The sequence below is a fragment of the Mus caroli genome, unplaced genomic scaffold (assembly GCF_978045245.1).
Source record: "Mus caroli unplaced genomic scaffold, Mus_caroli_1 scaffold_19, whole genome shotgun sequence".
NCBI lineage: Eukaryota > Metazoa > Chordata > Mammalia > Rodentia > Muridae > Mus > Mus caroli.
In genome coordinates, this window is record NW_028227274.1 from 13,107,114 (window position 1) to 13,114,689 (window position 7,576).

Genomic DNA, 7,576 nt, shown 5'->3' on the forward strand with positions numbered 1-7,576 from the left:
TGCTCTCTATTTAAGGAGTTTGATCCTTACTGTTCCTTCTTTTCATCAGTTGTTGACACCCATTTCTCTTTATTTCTTCTTATATGTACTTTTGACTTTTGGAAATCATAACCCTTCTATTCTTTTGCATGCCTTCTACAATGTGTTTTATGTATGAGATAAGTGAACCAGTAATATGTCACCCATTTTAAAAGGGAGAAAATTTGTGCCCCATAGTAGTATGAAATGTTAATGAATCTCGTAATCTTAGTTTTTAATTTATCTTTTGGACAAGGCTTATGCTATTCAAAGATTTGTTAGAAGTTATACCTTGCCTGTTGTAGTTTTGGTAATTATCACCTTCCCCACTATCTTTAAATGTACATAATATTAAGTTCATGCTCCTAATTTTCATTTAGGTTTATGTAATTCCAAATCTATACTAAAGTAATCTCTGCATACTGACTCACAGTATCTCAATCTATGTTTCAGGAGTGGACTCTGTTACTCAGATCTTTCTCACAAAACAATGGAGCTTATTGGCTCAGAGGTAAGTCGATAGTTCCGTGTCTGAGATGACAAAAACTGATTCTTTTAGAACTTGCTATGGAAGTTAAAACAATAGCAGAATCTCATATCAGACCAAGAAAAATTGGTTGTATCCTCACTGCAATTATTTTCTTAAGTATACGTAATACACCAGCCCGTGTATTCATAGCTGAGTCCCCAGAATCCTCCCTAGAGATTAAGAAAGGTAGAACCGTCATTATGGAAATGTTGGTGGTACATGAAAGTATAGAAGTATCTGATCTCACCACTGTACTCCAGCACTCAATTCTTATCATTGGTCATTTCTGAACAAATCCACTCTCTTCACCATGTAAATAGCAGATTAATAGATATCTAGCAGATGTCTCTTCCAATGGAGGCCTTACTATTTTATAACTGAACTGTAAGAATAACAGCCTCTTCCATCTTTCAGATCTCTATGTCTTCTTCAGGGAACATCCCACCCCCTCAGTTCTGACTGTCTGTCTCTCTTCTCTCTCTCTCTCTCTCTCTCTCTCTCTCTCTCTCTCTCTCTCTCTCTCTCTCTCTCTCTCTCTCTCTCAGCTTTTCTCTCTCCCTCTCTCTCTGATTGTGTTCACTCCTGGTTTTAAAATTCTTTTAACAATTCTCTGTAGTTAAAAAATAGGTTTCAGTTCCCTTTCATTAGAAAGCCAGTGTCTTCCTACAGTGACTTCATTGCTCAGTATTCAATCAGTTTACCCTTAATAAGCTATAGTCTTATTCTAAGAACCATGCAAGGGACGGTGGTCATGGATCACTGGTTAAGCACTTGCCCAGGATGTGGAAGGTCCTTGATTCGATTCTATAGGAAAAAGAAATATTGATAAGAACTATGCTTTCTGATAAACAGGAGAGAACCTTCCTACTGAGAGATTAATATCCTGCCCATTGTATTTAAAGTAAACCTAGGAAGAATCTTAAATTGGAGAAAAGTAGTTGGAGAATCTGTACATTGGTTTCTGAGACACAGCTGAATGCTGTGGGTTTATTATTTTATTTTGTATATCCTTTTATTGGAATAGGATGCATGATTAGTCTGAAAAATTTAAAAATACCTATATTAAAAAATCGCCAACAAAATTTGATCTGTCATTTCTATAATAAAACCAGTAAGTTAAAGCTTAGATTGACAAGCATTTTATCAACCACAGCTCTAGTGCAAGTTACCTATGGTTCTGGCTCCACTCTGGCCACCAAAGCATGGAAGGGGAATCCAGACATCAATCCTTACAAAGTTTAATTACAACACTCTAGAAACCATGCAGAGACACTCTCAAGTGATGAGTGTGGACTTTCACTCCAGTCTATAATTGGAAGACCCTTTGCCATGGCATCATTAGAGTGCACATGGGCATCCTACTTCATTCCCTTTTGGCAGAAATAATCACCTCTCTCCTCATTATTGGGATGACAGCAGTGAAGGCCTAATAGGGATTTAGTGCTTTTACCAAAGTCCAGCTCCCTTTGGGGTGTAGGATCAAAAGAAGCACAGAGGGAGTAATGATAAGCATCTGATCTACTTAAGGAGCTTTGGTTAAGCAAGAGAAGAACAATTCCTTATCCTTATGAGTGAGCAGTTCTATTGATGAAGATGTCCCTCCTGGAACCACATTTGAAAGAAAGCAGGAACCAGTGCTTGTCTACAACAACAACAACAACAACAACAACAAAACTGTATCTTTCAAGAATGAAGTAGGAATTTAAACATTCTCAATATGAAAAGGAGCCTTTCCCTTTTTCTTGAGTTTTGAGGATATTATGTCAAAAGAGGTTAAGGAAATATAAGGGAGTGTAAGTAAATGTAAGAATCTGTTTAATTTCTACTGTCACAGTGATGGCATTGTATTGGGGAAATGTTTTCTAGTGCACTCACTATGGAAAGTTTATATACAAAAGGAAATCAGGGAAAACACTGTAGAAAAAATAAAATAGACTGCTATATATGATGCAAACAGCAAACAGGAGGTCAGGAAAAGGAACCAGAGCAGAGAAACTACAGAGGAGGCTGCTGAAGACAACTTAGTAGATAATGTACATGTTATGTGAGCACTGGGACAGGATACAATCCCAAGAAGCCACACATGAACGAAACCTGAGTGTGGTGACCCTTGGTTAGAATCCTAATGCTGGCAAGGCTGAGACAAACAGGTATCTTGGGCTGTTTGAACTTCTAGCCTAGACAACTCTGGTCTGGGATAGTGAAAGAGCATGTCTCCAAATGCACACACACACACACACACACACACACACACACACACGTACATACAGATACACACACACATAAACACACACACAAATGCATGCATGCATGCACACACAGACACACAGACATACATAAAGACACACACACACACACACACACACACACACACACAGAGAATTTGAACAGAATAATTCCCCAGGTGGTACTATAACCACTACACACATGAAAACCTGCTCACATATGAGAATGCAGAAAGCAAATGCAATATATCCTAAGCACTAATAATACATCATTTATTAAATTAAATGCAAATACTCTAAATGAATCAATTCTCAAGACTATCAGAGTGCTATTCTGGATTTTTTCCCCTGTCCAGATGAATTTGAGAATTGCTCTTTCCATGTCTTTGTGGAATTGTGTTGGGATTCTGATGGGGATTGCATTGAATTTGTAGATTTCTTTTGATAGGATGGCCATTTTTACTATGTTAATTCTGCCAATTTATGAGCACAAAAGTTCTCTCCATTTTCTGAGAACTTCTTCGATTTCTTTCTTGAGACACTTGAAGTTATTGTCATACAAATATTTCACTGGTTTGGTTAGAGTTACCCCAAGATATTTTATATTATTTGTGGCTAATGTGAAGAGAGTTATTTCACTAATTTCTATCTCATCCTGTTTATCATTTGTATAAAGGAAGGCTACTGATTTATTTGAGTTAATTTTATATTCTGCCATTTTGCTGAAGTTGTTTATCAGTTGGAGAAGTTCTCTGGTACAACTTTTGTGGTCGCTTATGTATACTATCATATTATCTGCAAATAGTGATATCTTTAATTCTTCTCTGCCAATTTGTATCCCTTTGATCTCTTTTTGTTATCTTATTGTTCTAGCTAGCACTTTGAGTATTATATTGAATATATATTGGGAGAGTGGGCATCCTTGTCTCATCCTTGATTTTAATGGGATTGCTTCACATATCTCTCCATTTAACTTGACATTGGCTTTTGGTTTGCAGTAAATTGCTTTAATTATATTGCATTTTGTCAAATGCTTTTCCTTTTTTTGCATCTAATATGATGTAATATTTTTTAATTTGTTTATATAGTGGACTACATTAAAAGATTTTCGTATATTGAACCAACTTTGCATCCCTGAGATGAAGCCTACATGATCGTGGTGAATGATGGTTTTGATGTGTTCTTGGATTTGGTTTGAAAGAATTTTATTGAGTATTTTTGCATAGATATTCATAAGCAAGATTGGTCTGAAGTTCTCATTTTTGGTTGGGTCCTTGTGTGGTTTAGATATCAGAGTAATTGTGGCTTTGTAGAATGAATTGGGTAGTATTCCTCCTGTCTCTATTTTATGGAATAGTTTGAGGAATATTGGTGTTAGGTCTTCATTGAAAGTCTGGAAGAATTCTACACTAAATTCATCTTGCCCAGGGCCTTTTTTTTATTGGGAAGTTTTTAATGACTTCTTCTATTTCTTTACAGATATGGACTTGTTTAGATAGTTTACCTGCTCTTGATTTAAACCCAGAATAGCAATAACAATTCTTAACAATAAAAGAACAGCTGGGGAAATCACCATCCCTGACCTCAATCTCTACTACAGAGCAATAGTGATAAAATTTTCATGGTATTGGTACATAGACAGACACTTTGATCAATGGAATAGAATTGAAGACCTGGAAATCAAACCACACATTTACGCACACTAGATCTTTGACAAAGAAGCCCAAAATATACAATGGAAGAAAGAAAGTATCTTCAGTAAATGGTGCTGGTCTAACAGACTTTCTGTATGTAGCAAAATGAAAATAGGCCCATATTTGTCACCTTGTACAAAGCTCATGTCTAAGTGGATCAAGGACCTCAACATAAAACGAGATACACTGAATCTAATAGAAGAGAAAGTGGGAAAGAGCCTTGAACTCATTGGCACAGGGGGAAATTTCCTAAACAGAACTCCAATGACTCATGCTCTGAGGTCAAGAATTGATAAATTGGACCCCATAAAACTGGAAAGTTTCTGTAATGCAAAGGACATAGTCAATAAGACAAATTGGCAACCTACAGATTGGGAAATTTTTTTTCACTATTTCCACATCCAATAGAGGGCTAACATCCAAAATATATAAAGAACTCAAGAAGCTAACCTCCAAAAAACCAAACAACCCAATCCAAAAATGGGGTATAGAACTAAACCAAGAATTCACAGCACAGGAATCTCATGTGGCTGAGAAGCACCTAAAGAAATGTCCAAAGTCCTTAGTGATCAGAGAAATGCAAATCAAAATGACACTGAGATTCCCACCTTACACGAATCATAATGTAGTTAAAAACTACAGGTGACAACACATGTTGGAGAGGATGTAGAGAAAGAGGAACACTACTCCACTGCTGGTGGGATTGCAAGTTGGTACAAACACTCTGGAAATCAATCTGGAGGTTCCTCAGAAAATTGGAAAGAAATTTACCTAAAACCCCAGCAATACTACTCTGAGGAATATACCCAAAAGATGCCCCATCATGCCACAGGGACAAGCATTCCACTATGGTCATAGCAGCCTTATTTGTGATAGCCAGAAGCTGGAAACAACCCAGAAGTCCCAGGATAGAAGAATGGATACAGAAAATGTGATTGATTTACACAATGGAATAATACTCAGCTATTAAGAAGGAGGACATTCTGCATTTTGCAGGTAAATGGATGGAACTAGAAAATATCCTGAATGAGGTAACTCAGATGCAAAAGAATATGCATGGTATGTACTCACTAATAAGTGGATATTAGTCAAAAAATGCAGAATGTCTATGATACAGTCCATAGAACTCAAAAAGGTATACATGCTTAAGGGCCCAAATGAGGACACCTCAGTCCCACTTGGGAGGGAGAAGAAAGCAATCACAATGTGGGAGGGAGGGACCTGAGAGGGAAAGGGAATGGGGTGGGGAGGGGAATCTGATCTGGTATTTGGTGGGGAAAAAGGATGGAAGCCCTGAGGCCAGCAGGAAGAATGGAAACAGGCAACCTCAGGAGTTAGGAGATTGGGGTGACCCTCCAGAAAGTACCAGAGACCTGGGAGATGAGAAACTCTCAGGACCCTAGATGAAATGCCCAACAGTGGGGAGAGGGAACTTGTAGAGCCCACCTGCAGCAGAATGACAGGGCATCAAGTGAGGGATGGAGTTGCCATTCTATAGTCAAAATTCTGACCCATAATTGTTCCTGTCTGAAAGAACTGCAGGGCTAGAAATGGAGAGGAGCCTGAAAGAAGGTCGAGCAACATGACCAACGTGGGATCCAGCTCAGCAGGAGGCCCTAAGACCTGACACTATTACTGAGTTTATAGAGTGTTCACATTAAAGGACCTATCATGACTGCCCTCTGAAAGGCCTAATAAGCAGCAGAAAGAGTCAGATGCAGATATTTGCACAAAACCAAAAGACAGAACCCCTGTTGTTGAGTTAGGGAAAAGCTGTAAGAAGCTGAGGAGGAAAAGGAGGAAGAAGAAGAGGAGGAGGAGGAGGAGGAGGACAACCATGTAGGAGGACGAGTAGTCTCAATCTGGATCCCAAGATCTCTTAGACACTATCACCAACCAAGCAGCATACACCAGCTGATATGAGGCACCTAAAACATATACAGCAGAGGACTGTCAGATTAGGGTTCAGTCAGAGGAGATGCCCTTACCCCCAAGAGACTGGAGTTTAGATGTCTGGAGGGGTGGAGGGTAGGGGGAGTAGGGACATCCTCTTGGAAATAGGGGTTAGGGCAGGAGGTATGGGATGTGGAACAGTCAGAGGGTGGGCCTGGAGGGTGGACCAGGAGGGGAATAAAGTTTGGAGTGTAAAAAAAAAGATTACATAAAAAGAAGGAAAAAATAGACTATCAGAGTGCATTACAAGCATACCCCAACTGTGAGCTATCTGGAAGAAACTCACTTCATGCACATAGGCACTTTAAAGGTAAAACCTTGAAGAATATATACTACACAAACATTCGTTCACCAAAATTGAAAGTGCTATAATAGTAATAGAAGTAGAAGGCAGATCAAAGAGAACTTTTAGACATGCCAAAGGATATTAAGTAATAATAAAGGAGTCTGTGAAGAAGACATGCAGACCTGAGCGCATATACCAAACAGTAAGGCTACAGTGACACATTCAAAGCTGATGCTTAAAATCAGTCTCGCTGTTGAAATTCAAACAATTAGATATAAACTTAATAAGAATATAGGACTTAACTCCATCATCTGCCCCTAGAAGCAATGCAAGGATGACTGCTGCATCTCATGTGTGTCTGTAGGTGGCAGGAAGAGTGAAACTATGTCTATGCTCAATGTTCTGAATTACGAACATGTGAATGATTAGTAGTCTACTGGTCCCTTAAAGAGAGTTAGCCTGAGATGTCCACCAGACCAATGCCAAACAGGCCCAGACAGGATGGGCGATCAAGCCTCAGACTGAGAAGAACCCTATCTGGGAACAAGTGATAAGGATGGGAGTGGGCCCAGGGCAGATGATCCATGAATGGGGTTACTCAGGTAAGCCAGGAGAAAGCAAGCTAAAGACAACCACCAGACCAGTTCTATGGATCCAGGACAGGGAGATAGTATGAGATGACCACCAGTCTGGTGCCACACAGGCCTGGTTGGAGGGTGGGGGAATAAAGACCATACTGAGATGACTCCTGACCTAATGAATAAGAAAGGCATAGCATGCCTGAGACCACCCCTAAGACTATTCCAGATACTCAGAAACCCTGGGCAACAGTAAGAGGAGCAAGTAAGATGTGGAGGAATGGAAGAGAAAG

The 7,576-nt window shown here is 39.2% G+C and overlaps 1 non-coding gene across 1 annotated transcript; it reads left to right on the plus strand.

Moving 5' to 3' along the window:
• The first annotated feature begins 7,015 nt into the window (after nt 1–7,015).
• LOC115029913 (small nucleolar RNA SNORA17) lies at nt 7,016–7,146 on the plus strand. The gene has a single exon (XR_003835488.1). It is a non-coding gene; the product is annotated as a small nucleolar RNA SNORA17 (small nucleolar RNA).
• The last annotated feature ends 430 nt before the right edge of the window (nt 7,147–7,576 follow it).